We start from the raw sequence: 14,775 nt of genomic DNA on the forward strand, positions 1-14,775 counted from the left end.
ACAAATATTAATTTCCCTGCAAGGAAACACATGCAGTCATCATTGCTATGCAAAAAAACAGATTCACAGGCAAGGATATTGCTGCCACTAAGATTGCACCTAAATCAACCATTTATCAGATCAAGAACTTCAAGAAGTTATGTTACAAAAACAACCTTCGAGAGCGACTTCTCCCAACCATTCAAGAATAGTTTGGGGACAAGGTCTTTTCCAGCATAGAGCACCTTGCCATAAGGCAAAAGTGATAACCAAGTGTCTTGGGGGAACAAAACATCCAAGTTTTGGGTCCATAGCTAGGAAACTCCCCAGACTTTAATCCCATTAAGAACATGTGGTCAATCCTCAAGAGGCAGGTGAAAAAAAAAATAAATTCTTACAAACGCCAATACCCTGCAAAGCCCACAGAATGGGTCTGGGATATGCAGTATTTCTGGTAGATAACTGTATCAGAGTGGAGTGACTATGGAGAAGGGAATAGCCAAGTCTATGCAGAGCCAGTTCCCATATGCATTGATGGTGAAACAATTTACAACCACTTTAATGCAGAGAAGGGATTGTTTAAAAATAAATAAAATCTTAAGCCTTTAGGTCCACTTTAAGCCTTGCACAGGAGGTATTGCTCAGAAGTTTCTGAAACACTTTTTTGTATTGATTACTCCCCCAATTTAGTTTAGTTTCAGCTATAAACACAAGATACATACATTGCAGCAGATTTCATAGAGATGGGAAATTTTTTTTTTTTTTTTTTTTTTACGCATACTTGTCTGTATCCATAAGTGGTACACACTGATGAAAACAGATAATTTGTGCCTGCATACTGTAGATACAAGCCAAGTGGTTTAGTCAATTTCATTTACCTGTTTTTCAAGCAGGATATACAAATATTGTCTAAATAAGATGTATATTCTTCCATATCTGTGTAGTAATCAAGTGCGAAACTGCCTCTGTTCAGAAGCTCTTCAGGACTGGTCACTAGTGCTCTTTGTGTAGGGTGTCTTTTACCCACTCTCCTGCAGTTTTCTGCAGGCAGCCTAGAGTGGGTTGTGTCTGCTGCATCCCTTCCACAGCTCTGATCAGGAATGTCAATGCTTTTACAAGGTAATAAGTGGGTTTGCAAAAAGGTGTTTAGTACAAAGAACTTATATCATGCAGCTATTATGAATTGGGACTGGAGGTTAGCTTTAGGAAATGCATAAATCAGCTGCCATAATTTATGACCACCCATGCAATATTGAGGTCACCCTTTTGCCACCAAAACAACCCTGACCCCCATCAAAGGCATGATGCCACTAACTTCTGAAGGTATGCTGTGGTATCTGGCAACAAATGATCAGTAGCAGATCATTTGTGCCCTGTAAGCTGCAAGGAGGGGCTTCTATGGATTGGACTGTTTTCTAGCACACAAAACAGATGCCCAGTTGGATTGCGATCTGGAGGAAGTTTGATGCGGAGGCTCCGATTTTTCTACTTTAATGTATATTTTTAACTTTTATTACTATCACATAGGAGACCAACAGACCCCCTATGTGATAGCATATGAGTGACAGGTCCTCCTTGTAGGGGAGACCGTATGTGCAAGGAGGGGGCAGGAGAGGAGCAGTGTATACAGTGAGGGAGCAGTGTATACAGAGGCTCCCTCACTGGCCATCACTATATATGTTGGTACCAATTTTTAAATGCAATGGCCAGCTTTTTTCTTCACTATAGCTCACAGAATTAGCTTTCACTTTTCCCAGAGATAAAAGGAAACTTCTCAGGAAACTGAAAAGGGAAAAAAACCCACTTAGCTGGAGGAAAGTGACAGCCAATTCTGTGAGCTATAGTGAAGAAAAACCCCCCCGATAATTTAACAAAAAAAAAAAAAAAAAAAACAGTCACTGACATAGGTTTGCCAGTCACTGTATACACTGCTCCTCTCCCGCCTCTCTGCCACCCCAATATCAGCTAAATTTTTTTTATATCTGGTCTCCCACAGTACACACATGGAAATGCAATTTTAGTCAATATAAACTGCTAAATACCTTTTCTCATCAGCAGTTAAGAGCAGACTTGTGAGTTTCAGCAGAGCGCTGGTTAACGCTTGTAGTTTCCTTTCTGCTCTAGGATGTAAACAATGGAGTACTGTCCACGATACTTTTATTTGCACTAACATACAATTTTGACAACAAGCTTTTGGGGAATGTCCCCTTCAGGGTCCAAGCAGTACTACTCACAAAGTAGTAGCAGGATGCTCTAGATGTGAAGTCCTGACCTTCTGGACAGTGCCAATTGGCCCTGTGCTGATCACATGCACTCTCCCAAGTAAAAAACCTCTGGCAATACACACCAAACTGAGCATGTGACTACAGATTCTGTATCAGGTGGTCATTTCAACAAAAGAGGGCCGAGAAGGGATACAGCCTTTTTACACAAGGGATTAACCCCTTAGGTTCCACAGTGAGTATAAGCATGCTTTACTGCATATACAGTCTGATTTTATGGTTGTGGGTTTAGTAACTTTGTTACTAAAGCTAATCTCCATGTTATAGTGAAGGTTAAAGTGTTAATAAACTGAGGACCCTGCATTCACTATATTTGGTCTCCCGCAGTACGTGGAACTGAAATTTTAGTAAATATAAACTGCTAAATACCTTTTCTCATCAGCAATTACAGCAGTCTGTGTCCAGCAGAGGACATGTTAAAGCTTGTAGGAGCTTTCATTCTGCTCTGGGAGGATGCAGAACACCTGACCTGTCTGGACAGTGCTGATCATATGCACTCCAAGCCAAAATGAGCATGTGCAGAATGTCTCCACACTGAGATAAGAGGGTGACACCCTAGTAGAAGGGGAAGATCAAAGTCAGAATCAGCCTTTTACAAAATGCAGAGGTTTAAACCCTTGATTCCATAAGGAGTATAGCATGCACACTTTTACTGCATATAGACTGATTTTCTGTTGTGGGTTTAGTAAAAAGGTTATTTCCAACTACCTTTACACATTAGAAACCCAAAATGCATGGGAAGAACATGACAGCTGTTTGACCCTATACTTTTGGCAGATATTTGCAGCATAGTATCCACAATGGTACACGTACCCCATGGGCAAATTCTGATATATCACGTCCAAATTATCAATGCATAAAAAAACCTTAATGTGGCAGCATATTTCAACACCACAAGTTACACATTGCAATGGACACCCAATGCTGCACACGGCACTGCAGTTTTTCAAAAAAAGCAAAAAAAACTTGTCAATTGGCCAGTTCTCTACATTTAGTAAGGTAAGCTGTTTGCCAACAATGATTTTGTATATTTTTAGAAACAAACATACCAAATCAAAAGCACAATTTAATCTAAGAATCCTGTGCCATTAGAAAAGTATGATTGGGTGCATTTATAAAAAGCTGTAAAATATTGACAGCAAAAAAGTCCAACCACCCAAAGAGAGGAGCAGGGTCTAGCAGCAAAAGAATTAAAGTTGAAACTTGTTTAGGGCGGTTTCATTTTTTTTTTAATGCAAAAATAAAATTGATCAGTGTGAATGACCACAATATCCTATGAAACCCTTCACACTTGTCAGTTGCATTTTTTTTTTTATTAAGTCCTGCAAACTGCATTCTTTGTGTGGTAAAAACAAAAAGCATTTTTGATGCAGTTTCTATTCTTTAGTGGAGAAGTGTTTTCGGTGCGCCAGTTGGGAGTTTTTGGTATGTTTTGATTCATTCCTTTTTTCATAAGTCAAAACATAGCAAAAGCACGTTTTTACAATGGAACAGTGTGAACGTAGCCAAATGTTGCCTATATGCTGCAGTCTTGTCAGTGTTCCTGTATTTCAACACTGTTAATGCAGTTACCTGTTGATCCTGGTGGCAGATCAATTGATAGCCAATTTTTGTGTAACAGTGACAAGGGTGTGGTGATTTAACTGCATTTTCACCCTAACAATGGATGTTCATTTTACATGAACTTAAAGAGGTCAACTCCATGTAACCAAGTAGTTACAGTAGCAATTTCCTTTAGAAAAGGTTGGTGGTTAAAGCAACCCTCTATACTAGTTTCAAGAACTTAACCAAGACTTTAGCTGGACAGCTTGACCTGCATTGTAAAGGTGGGCTCAGCACAGTCAAATTAAAATTTATATGTTGAATACTATTCCAGTTAAACCACAAACCATGTCTGTTACAGTGGACCTGTATAAGCAGTGCTACCAGCTTTTTATCATTAAGACAAGTAGAGAAACCAAATATGAAGAATGATACAAACCAAATGAAAGTTGGTTTAACAAAAATGTTTATTACATCTGCTGCATGAGACCACAAGCCAATAAAGTCCAAACTCCCAGCAGGAATTAGCATGTCAGTCCTCGACGCTAGGTTAAGACACAACACTGGAGACTTCCAGAAGCATACATGCACACGTGAATAGCAAGTATTCTCAGACTTGTCATCTGTCAGATCTTATGGTCAGGTTGTTATACACCACATGGATCCACGTGGGAGTGCTGTCTTCAGCTGGCAGGTCTCAGATGCAGCAAGGGAGGAGACGTTTACTTGGACCTCTGCCTCATCTTTCTCCTTTTACGCTTCAGTCTACAAAAAAAACCAAAAAACTTACTATTCATATAAGGATTACACTAAACTGCTTGGAAGATGCACAATGTAATAAGCAACTACCTATTCTGCTTTAGGGGCCATTCACACGCTACATTGCATGAATTTGTTACACAAGCCATGTTAGTTTTTCAAATTAATGGGCTGCAACACCCTCCCCCCAGAGAAGCAGGCCCTAAAATGTAGATGGTGTCCATTATACTAAATTCTGCAGTTCTCATTTTCCAGGGGGAATACAGTTTAATAACCCCCCTGGCAGGTGGCAAGTTTAAACAGTCTTAGTCTTGAGACCTCCAGTGTCAAGCCTGCATTGCAGAGACAAGGGACTGGTGATGTGAAATCTACAAAGTACTGTAGGTACAAGGACTTTGACACAAAGGGTGACTACTGAAGACTGCCTTTAGCTACAGGAATGGTAGACCAGAGCTTAAGGATTTGCTGAAGAGGAAGTAACCTATTGCAGGGTGCAATTCTTTAGATTTCTTGGGAAAGGAGTCACTAACAGAATCCAAATGCAACAGTCACATGTATATTTGTCATGCAACTAGGTACAATAGAAACTGAATCACTGCCCTGTTTTAGTAAGTGGGATTATAACCAGTTTTTCTGCATCTGCACCCCATGGGGGGGGTCCCTTTCACTTCCTGACTCATAACCAAAAAATGTTATCCCTCCAAAGTCAGGAAACCCTGCTGTCACCAGAAATAGTGTCCCCGTTGGAATATTTCCTGTTCTGGTGGCAACCCACAACGAGATTCACTTTGTTTACAGTGTAGTGACTAGCATTTTCACCCCTAGAGCATATAGAAATTCTATGTACCCCATTCACATTGCAATGCAGCGAGTAAAGACACAGATAGGGCCATTTTCCACTGCACAGGTAGGCAACTGCATGTCACCAAACAGCTGACACTGCACAAATAAAGTGTCTAAAATGCACATCACTCTGCCCACTGCAGCAAAAAAACTGACTGTTGGCCACATGCTAAAACTGAGTATTTAGTGTGTGGGCAATGTGGACAAGGCCTTACTTCTCATGGTAATGGAGGACCAGGACAGAACAAAAAAGTAATAACCTAAAAAAGTGAACATATCCTTTAAAGCAAAGCTGTGCATTGCACACACTGATTGGTTCATAGTTCTGCATTAGGTACAACTGAAGTCTGCTTACACAGGACAGTCTCTCCTGCTTAGAAAGCCAAAACAGGAGTGGGACACTGCATTTACCATTTTTGTTTTGGGAGCCTGTAAACCATTGCATCAGCAATCAGATCACTAGTACCATGCAGGACTCCTGCAGACCTGGCAGTAGGTCTGTATGCTGGTGCCATATACAGGAAGACCAACAAAGTGCTGTGTTGTTCACCGAGAACTACAAGCTAACAGCCACAAAGGCTGTCAAAACATGTAGTTTTGATTAACAGAAAACTGAATGAGCGATGCTGCTGGGTGGGCAGAGCCCCACAGCCAAACAATGCTTACTTCATGGCTAGAACTTCTGCGAGCATATTTAGCCCTTATGAAGTTTGTGAAACTAAATGTGTGCTTTGACACTGACCATCTACATACATGCCATGCGAGAAATCAGCTGACAAACCCCCACCTGATCAAGCTGATTCTGCCCCCACCCCAGTAAAAGGGGCCTTAAGCCAGCCAAAGGCTGTTCAAATCTGTGGTTGCTGGAAAGAAAAAAAATCACTACACAGCTGGCTTTAGGCAGCATACTGCTGCATGAAAATTTATAGTTTGCTGTATTATGTGGTGTACCATCATACAAGGTGGACTGTACTGATTAAGTTTTTATATATTTTTCAAAAAAGCTGAGCTAGTAGCTATGAGTTACAGTACTTACAGGAACACCTGAAAACCCACCACATTCATGACTGCACCAATAAGGGGGGAAAAAAAAAATAAAAATAAACACATTAGGAAAACACACAAGTTTATACATACCTGCGCATACGCTTCTTCCTCCACTAGGGGAAAAAAAAACAAATTATGAATAAACCATCACTCAGCACAGCAACAATTTGTAAAGATAGGAGTAATAGACATCCACTAAGGCTAGGTTCACATCTCTGCGTTCCACGTCTTGCGCGGGCACGAGAGCCCATTCATTTGAACGGACTCTCGTGCCCGGGACACGCAGGGAAGAAGTCCCTGCACTTTGTCGGAAAACGCAGCCGCACATGAACCTCGGTTCCCGGTACAGCTGCGATTTCCAGAGCAGGCGGCGTACCATTAGAATTAATGGCACCCACAGGTCTGCATGGATTTTTGCAGCACCACCTGCACAGATGTGAACGTGGGGTAAGATCACATCTAAAGCTCTGTTCACTTACTACTGAACGCTACTGTGCATTTTATTAAAAAGCATCAAGGATGTGGAATTTCACTCAAACATGGACTATCTCAATCAACATGGACTAGTTCTAATCCATATGTTGAGAGAAAAAAAAAATTAAAAAAAACATTTAGTATATCTGTTTTAACTTTTGCATTCCTTAATCTACTTTCTGGTTTCCATGCCTAGGAAAATATCCATGACTAGGAAAATATACATCCCAGGAGTCTTCAAGAAGGTTCTCTGCTCAGACAATACCTGAGCTAAGGACAGATTGAATCCAGGAACAGCTACATAGGTCTCCTGCCCTCACTCAAGATGGCCACTGCCAGTTTTTTTTTTTTTTTTTTTTTTTTTTAAGAATGATTTCTCAGCAAAATAAACCATGGCAATATAAAGGAGTTTTTGCATATTAAAAAATGAATTCAATGGAATTCTGGTTTGTGGTTCTCAGACTTTAATGCTCAGGAGTGAACTGCACCTAATATAAAATACACCCAGCATGTACTACAAGGCCATGTACACCAGTCATGGCCAAGACACAAACAAGACAACCCACCTCATGTTCTATTGTTTGCTCACATTAATCAATGCATCTGTATGCAAGAAACCGTGCTGCATTAAGCAATGCTTTGGGAAGCTCTACACCAACTCAGAATGCAGCAGGGGGCATGAAAATCAAGTCATTTTGTGCCATCTCATAAAAACGATCACACCCTGCAGGCGCACGTTATATATAGCAGGACACGCTGATGTGATCGGCCCTATGGAGACCAATTCAGCTAAATCCAGGAAACGTGCACGTTTGGATTCTCAGGTCAGCTCCTTAAAAGCAGCTTCCCCTTCATTGACTGAATGGGGAAAAAATTCAAAGCACGTGAGCCCTGTATATAACCCACCACCGCAAACACACACTGCAAGGAAGCAGCGAAGAAGATGGTCGCAGCCAGCCCCAGCCCGCCCGCACCCCCGCCTCTTACCTTGGCTCTCATCTCGAGAAGGGAAGCCTGTGAAGAAAGAACACACTGGGATTAGTGAGGAGTGCGGATGGTGTTATAGAACACAGGATGGACAAGGATTGCCTACAGGCCGCAGTCTAGCAGCATTCTTCCATCTCCTACCTTCCTAAAATGGCACCAATGACAAGAGGACGTCGCAGCGGCGGGCCGCTCTATTTAAACGTCTCCGCTGGACGTCACATCCGGTTTGTTCTGCTGCCACCGCAAAGGATAGTTGGGAATTGTAGTTTCCTCCACAGGGAAGGCTGATATAGCCGTTTTCGTTCGGCAGTTGTGAATGTGCAGTTCCTATAGAAGACACAGAGAGGGTGGAATCTTGTTTAGTATAATTTCCATATGTTCCATTTCTAGCTGCTGTGCTACTGATTGTATTAAGGTTTGTATAATGTAGTAGGAAGTATAGTGTACAGCCTCACTGCCCCAAGTGATATATGTGATAATCATGGCCTGGCTCCAGCTAAGGCCTTGTTTTATTCTTTCAGGACTTCTCTCTGTAGTCCACTTCGAACTTTGGGGAAAATGAACCACTTGCCCTCCAGAGGATTTACCCCCCTTCATGACCAGGCTGCTGTGCTGCATTACTTTAACCACTTGCCTACTGGGCACTTATACCACCTTCCTGCCCAGGCCAATTTTCAGCTTTCACTGTTGTTGCACTTTGATAATTGTGCAGTCATGCAACACTGTACCCATATGAAATTTTTATCATTTTTTTGAGACAGAGCTTTCTTTTGGTGGTATTTAATCACCTCTTGGTTTTATATTTTTTGCTAAACAAACCAAAAACAACTGAAAATTTTGAACAAGAAAGTTTCTTAGTTTCTATTATAAAATGTTGTAAATAAATGATTTTTCTTCTTCACTGATGTGCGCTAATGAGGTTGCACTGATGGGCACTGATGAGGAGGCACTAGGTAGGTGGCACTGATGGGTATTGCCAGGTATCACTGATGGGCACTGAAAGGCAGCACTCATACAGGTGAAACTTGAAAAATTAGAATATCGTGCAAAAGTTCATTTATTTCAGTAATGCAACTTAAAAGGTGAAACTAATATATGAGATAGACTCATTACATGCAAAGCAAGATAGTGCAAGCTGTGATTTGTCATAATCGTGATGATTATGGCTTACAGCTTATGAAAACCCCAAATCCACAATCTCAGAAAATTAGAATATTACATCCAATCAATAAAACAAGGATTGTACATAGAATAATATCGGACCTCTGAAAAGTATGAGCATGAATATGTACTCAGTACTTGGTTTGGGCCCCTTTTGCAGCAATTACTGCCTCAATGCGGCGTGGCATGGAAGCTATCAGCCTGTGGCACTGCTGAGGTGTTATAGAAGACCAGGATGCTTCAATAGCAGCCTTCAGCTCTTCTGCATTGTTCGATCTCATGTCTCTCATCTTTCTCTTGGCAATGCCCCATAGATTCTCTATGGGGTTCAGGTCAGGCGAGTTTGCTGGCCAATCAAGCACAGTAATCCCACGGTCGTTGAACCAGGTTTTGGTGCTTTTGGCAGTGTGGGCAGGTGCGAAGTCCTGCTGGAAAATGAAGTCAGCATCCCCATAAAGCTCACCTGCAGAAGGAAGTATGAAGTGCTCCAAAATCTCCTGGTAGACGGCTGCGTTGACCCTGGACTTAATGAAGCACAGTGGACCAACACCAGCAGATGACATGGCTCCCCAAATCAACACAGACTGTGGAAACTTCACACTGGACTTCAAGCATCTTGCAGTGTGTGCCTCTCCATTCTTCCTCCATACTCTGGGTGCTTGGTTTCCAAATGAGATGCAAAAGTTGCTCTCATCAGAAAAGAGGACTTTGGACCACTGAACAACAGACCATTTGAAGCCCATGTCCAGGATGTGTCTATGTGTGGTTGCTCTTGATGCACTGATTCCAGCCTCAGTCCACTTCTTGTGAAAGTCCCCAACACTTTTGAATGGCCTTTTCCTGACAATCCTCTCCAGGCTGCGGTCATCCCTGCTGCTTGTGCACCTTTTCTTCCACACTTTTCCCTTCCACCTAACTTCCTATTAATGTGCTTTGATACAGCACTTTGGGAACATCCAACTTCTTTTGCAATTACCTTTTGAGGCTTTCCCTCCTTATGGAAGGTGTCAATGATGGTTTTCTGAACAACTGTCAGGTCAGCAGTCTTTCCCATGATTGTGATTCCTACTGAACCAGACTGAGAGACCATTTAAAGGGTCATGAACCCTTTGCAGGTGTTATGGCTTAATTAGCTGATTAGAGTGGGGCACTTTGAGCCTAGAATATTGCACTTTTTAACAATATTCTCTGAGATTGTGGATTTGGGGTTTTCATGAGCTATAAGCCATAATCATCACAATTATGACAAATCACGGCTTGAACTATCTTGCTTTGCATGTACTGAGTCTATCTCATATATTAGTTTCACCTTTTAAGTTGCATTACTGAAATAAATTAACCTTTGCACGATATTCTAATTTTTTGAGATTCACCTGTATATGGCACTGATAAGCAGCACTGATAGCACTGACTGGCATTGATAGGCAGCACTGACTGGCACTGTTAGGCGTCACTGATAGGTGGTGTAACAGCGTATACCCAGAGATGGACGCGGTTCAACCATTTTGGCTTCAACCTCCATCTTGGCAAAGGGATTAACCATCCTGTCAAATATATTTCTCCCTCATTCTTCCCCCCTCCCTTCTTAGAGTGGCCCAATGACATTTGGCCAGTATGTGTGTGAGTTGGGAATGTCACAGGAGGGTCATAGGAGCTATAAAGCTCCCCAAGGGAGCCGGGGCCTCCATATCCAAAGAACCTGCGAATTGTAACACCTCGTAAGAGATAAGGCAAGCTTTCCCAGGATATAAATAATATCTTTTCGATGCTCCCTCTACCACATCCTCTACAGTGCAACAACATATATCAGCAAATGTCCACATAAGAGTCCAAATACAGTGCTTTTCAATATAAAGTGCTTTTTCAAACGTTGGGGACTAATCCACTTTGCTGATTTTCAATCCCGGACCCTCAAATCAGGATACCTCAAAAAAATATAAACTCAATATAGTGCACTATATAATCACTAAAAGTGATTCCTCCTAAACTCCCACCCGTGACACATCAACACTCCAAAAATGTGATTTAGTGCAACACTCCACAACCAGTGTCACCATCCAAATGTACTAAATACCATTACCCTCTCATAAAAGATCACATGCATCAAAAATGAAATAGTGCCATTTCTCTTGTGGTATAAAATACCATTACCCTCTTCCAATGCAGACCAAGCAAAAACTCCTTCCAGGCAATCCAAAAATTCCCCCTCTCCGGAAGCTTCCTGCTGCTTCCAATCCACCTTCCCCGTTCCTCAAAGGGGCAGATAATACATGACTCAGTGGAGTATATAAAAAGAAATACACAAATTTATTCACAGCTTACATAGAGAACGCCAGCGTCCATCCTCTCCCACAGTCCATATAGCTGAACTCCAGTATCCAAGATGGCCGTGCCGCTCCTTCCGGTTTGAAGTTGTAGTGTTACGTCCTTACGTCACTGACGCCTTTCGTCACTTCCGACTTTTTCACAAGGGTTCTGGACGTCTAATGTGCGGCTCCTCTTATCCTACTTTCAGCACTCCTCTGCTGCCACTTCCACCAATGTCTCCTCTCTGCTTCCTGTCTGTCTGACAGGAAGTATTCAAGACCACTCGCATGGTCTTGAATACATAGGAAAGCCGAAAAATAGATCTCATGAACCGTTCAGTGTATAATTTCATAATTCATATCTAATCAATCTTTAGACGTGTCTGCCTAATAATCTACCCACGGGTGGAATGTCACTTGTGCATAGGAAAAGTTATGGGCCAAAATATGAGTTATGGCCCCTAAACGGGGTATTGGTCCTTGACTTCAGAGACACCCCCTGCTGGGGACTACAAAATAGGCTTTCAGGCCTAAGAGTGTAAGTTGAAGACGTCTCCCATTTTAACATCAGTACCACCTGGGGAGACCTGTGCCCTTTCACTCTGAACCTTGGATCTGCTAACCCAGGACTTTGGCAAGTACCTTAACCCTCTCACTTCTCTCTGATATCTCTTTGCGGTGCTGTTGGTCTCTGTATGTTTATATATATATCTTAGTTACATCTTTTTCTGTAAATATTTTTATTGCACGCGTTTGACCTTTTAGTAATAAATCTTTCCTTCTGAAAGTGTTGAACTGTTTCTATAGCGCTTTATTGCAATTTATGAATTCCTAGATATTTGTGTGACTTGCGAGCCAATATATCCACCCAATATTAACCCAATATTAACCCCTCAAAACCATCAAAAAAATGGACACACACTGTCCCAAATGTTAATAGGATCGCAAACACTCAACACACTACTACCTCTGTGTCCATAAAGTTATTAATTCATAATGTGTTGCGCTCCCAGTGAGAGTATCAAAGATATTAATTCTATTTACCCTTTTGTAAACAAATATATACTCAGGTAATGTGCAAAAAATGCAAAATAAAAATTTTATATAGTGATAAAAAAATTATTATATATATTATCCACTAATGAAAAATGGAAAATATGAAAATAATACCCTCGAAAACAATATGTGATAAAAATGTGTACTAAAACAGGAATATAAATAAATCAATATGCATCATGATTATTCAAAAAAATAATAAATAATTAATATATATATATACTGCTAATTAATTTGTGATAATAATGTCCTTTAATTTCTGTGACTTTGTGCTTGATTAAATCTTGATTTGGTGACTTATTGTGAATCCGTGACTTTCTTTAAATCCTTAATCAGTGAAGATGTATGCTCACCTCCTTATCAGCCTGCAATTAGGCTATTCACACTTGTGGTTCACCTCCCATGGAACCTGTTTAGATGGAATTCCTCCTTTACAGATTGTAAAAACGTGGATATCCGTTATCCTTAATTAGCCCTTGTGCGTTTTTCCATATGTGGGAACAAATTGCCAGACATAGTGTTTTATCCTTATAAAAAGGTTTCCGCTTTATTGCTTTCCAATAGGTACACAATAGTGAATCACAACCCCCTGATGAAGCCACGTGACCAGTGGCGTAACGCGTAGGGGTGGGGCTGCGTTGTCACTCGGAGAGAGCCGGAGTGTTTGACAGACGGCGGGTGCATGGCTGGACGGTTGGCGGATTACTTGAGCTGAGCAATTCATCCTATACCGCACACTATCTATGTGAGTGTACCTATTGGAAAGCAATAAAGCGGAAACCTTTTTATAAGGATAAAACACTATGTCTGGCAATTTGTTCCCACATATGGAAAAACGCACAAGGGCTAATTAAGGATAACGGATATCCACGTTTTTACAATCTGTAAAGGAGGAATTCCATCTAAACAGGTTCCATGGGAGGTGAACCACAAGTGTGAATAGCCTAATTGCAGGCTGATAAGGAGGTGAGCATACATCTTCACTGATTAAGGATTTAAAGAAAGTCACGGATTCACAATAAGTCACCAAATCAAGATTTAATCAAGCACAAAGTCACAGAAATTAAAGGACATTATTATCACAAATTAATTAGCAGTATATATATATATATTAATTATTTATTATTTTTTTGAATAATCATGATGCATATTGATTTATTTATATTCCTGTTTTAGTACACATTTTTATCACATATTGTTTTCGAGGGTATTATTTTCATATTTTCCATTTTTCATTAGTGGATAATATATATAATAATTTTTTTATCACTATATAAAATTTTTATTTTGCATTTTTTGCACATTACCTGAGTATATATTTGTTTACAAAAGGGTAAATAGAATTAATATCTTTGATACTCTCACTGGGAGCGCAACACATTATGAATTAATAAATTTATGAATTCCTGCCTCTAAAGAGAACGTTACTGTGTTTGTTTAACTCTCTGCATAATCGGCCTGCGGTGACCGTATTATGCAGACAATTATCTCAACCGTTATAGTGTTTTAGCTGATATTGCCGAGTTTCCTCTTTCTCTGTACAAAAAGGAGGTGGTGGCAGTGTGAAGGGTTAATTGCGTAATTAACCTGACCCAGTAACAATCGCTCAGGCTGCCAGAACATCAATTGTGGTCCAATTAGCTGGAAAATCGTGCAGGGTGCAGCTGGGTGTGGCATTGTTACGCACGTGACATCGCGGTTTTAGATCGGCTAGTCCTTCGGTCACGAGTTTGGTGAGAAGGTCTCGGGTCTGACGCCGCGAACGTGACATATTGGCTGGCAGCGTACGTGGGATAGTTGCATTAAGAGCTTCAGTGCAGTGTTAAAAAATTGGCTCTGCACTGAAGGATTGTAACCTTTGTGGAAACAGTCCTTAGAAACAAGCGGTGCATTTTTTATATATAGAGAGAGAGAGACATATAGCAACAGCTCCTTCCTTTTTCTACTTTCTATTCTATCTTTGCTTGCAATCATGCCTGGTGCAGCAGAATTCAAGAAAATGAGCAAAAGTGATTTGAGTGCGGAATGTGCTTCATGAGGATTGGACGTCGGTCGCAAAAATCGCGATGAGTTGATTAATGATCTAGTGGAGTATGATATCCGAGCAGATCAGAACTCGGGGAACTTAAACATGACGGGGTTCCCGCTATCTCCGATCCCTGTGGCTGAGAGACGGCCTCACAGGATGGGCATACGGAGACTGACACTGGAGGATCACCGAATGTTATCGTCACACCACCGTCTGAGCGGGCCAGCACTGGAGTGCCTGTAACCAGCAGAGACTCTCCTCAGATGCAGGAAGCCTTGAAACGCCTCATGGAGACAGATCTTGAGGCATA

The 14,775-nt window shown here is 41.2% G+C and overlaps 1 long non-coding RNA gene across 1 annotated transcript; it reads right to left on the reverse strand.

Annotated features, from left to right (window-relative positions):
* Window positions 1-4,252: 4,252 nt before the first annotated feature.
* Window positions 4,253-8,152, reverse strand: LOC149473328 (uncharacterized). Its single transcript, XR_016313124.1, has 4 exons — window positions 8,055-8,152; window positions 7,914-7,940; window positions 6,543-6,565; window positions 4,253-4,568 (listed from the first exon to the last, which is right to left on the reverse strand). It is a non-coding gene; the product is annotated as an uncharacterized LOC149473328 (long non-coding RNA).
* Window positions 8,153-14,775: the final 6,623 nt, after the last annotated feature.

The sequence above is a fragment of the Staurois parvus genome, unplaced genomic scaffold (genome assembly GCF_062004578.1).
Source record: "Staurois parvus isolate SC_StPar_1 unplaced genomic scaffold, SC_StPar_1.0 ptg000017l, whole genome shotgun sequence".
Taxonomy (NCBI): Eukaryota; Metazoa; Chordata; class Amphibia; order Anura; family Ranidae; genus Staurois; species Staurois parvus.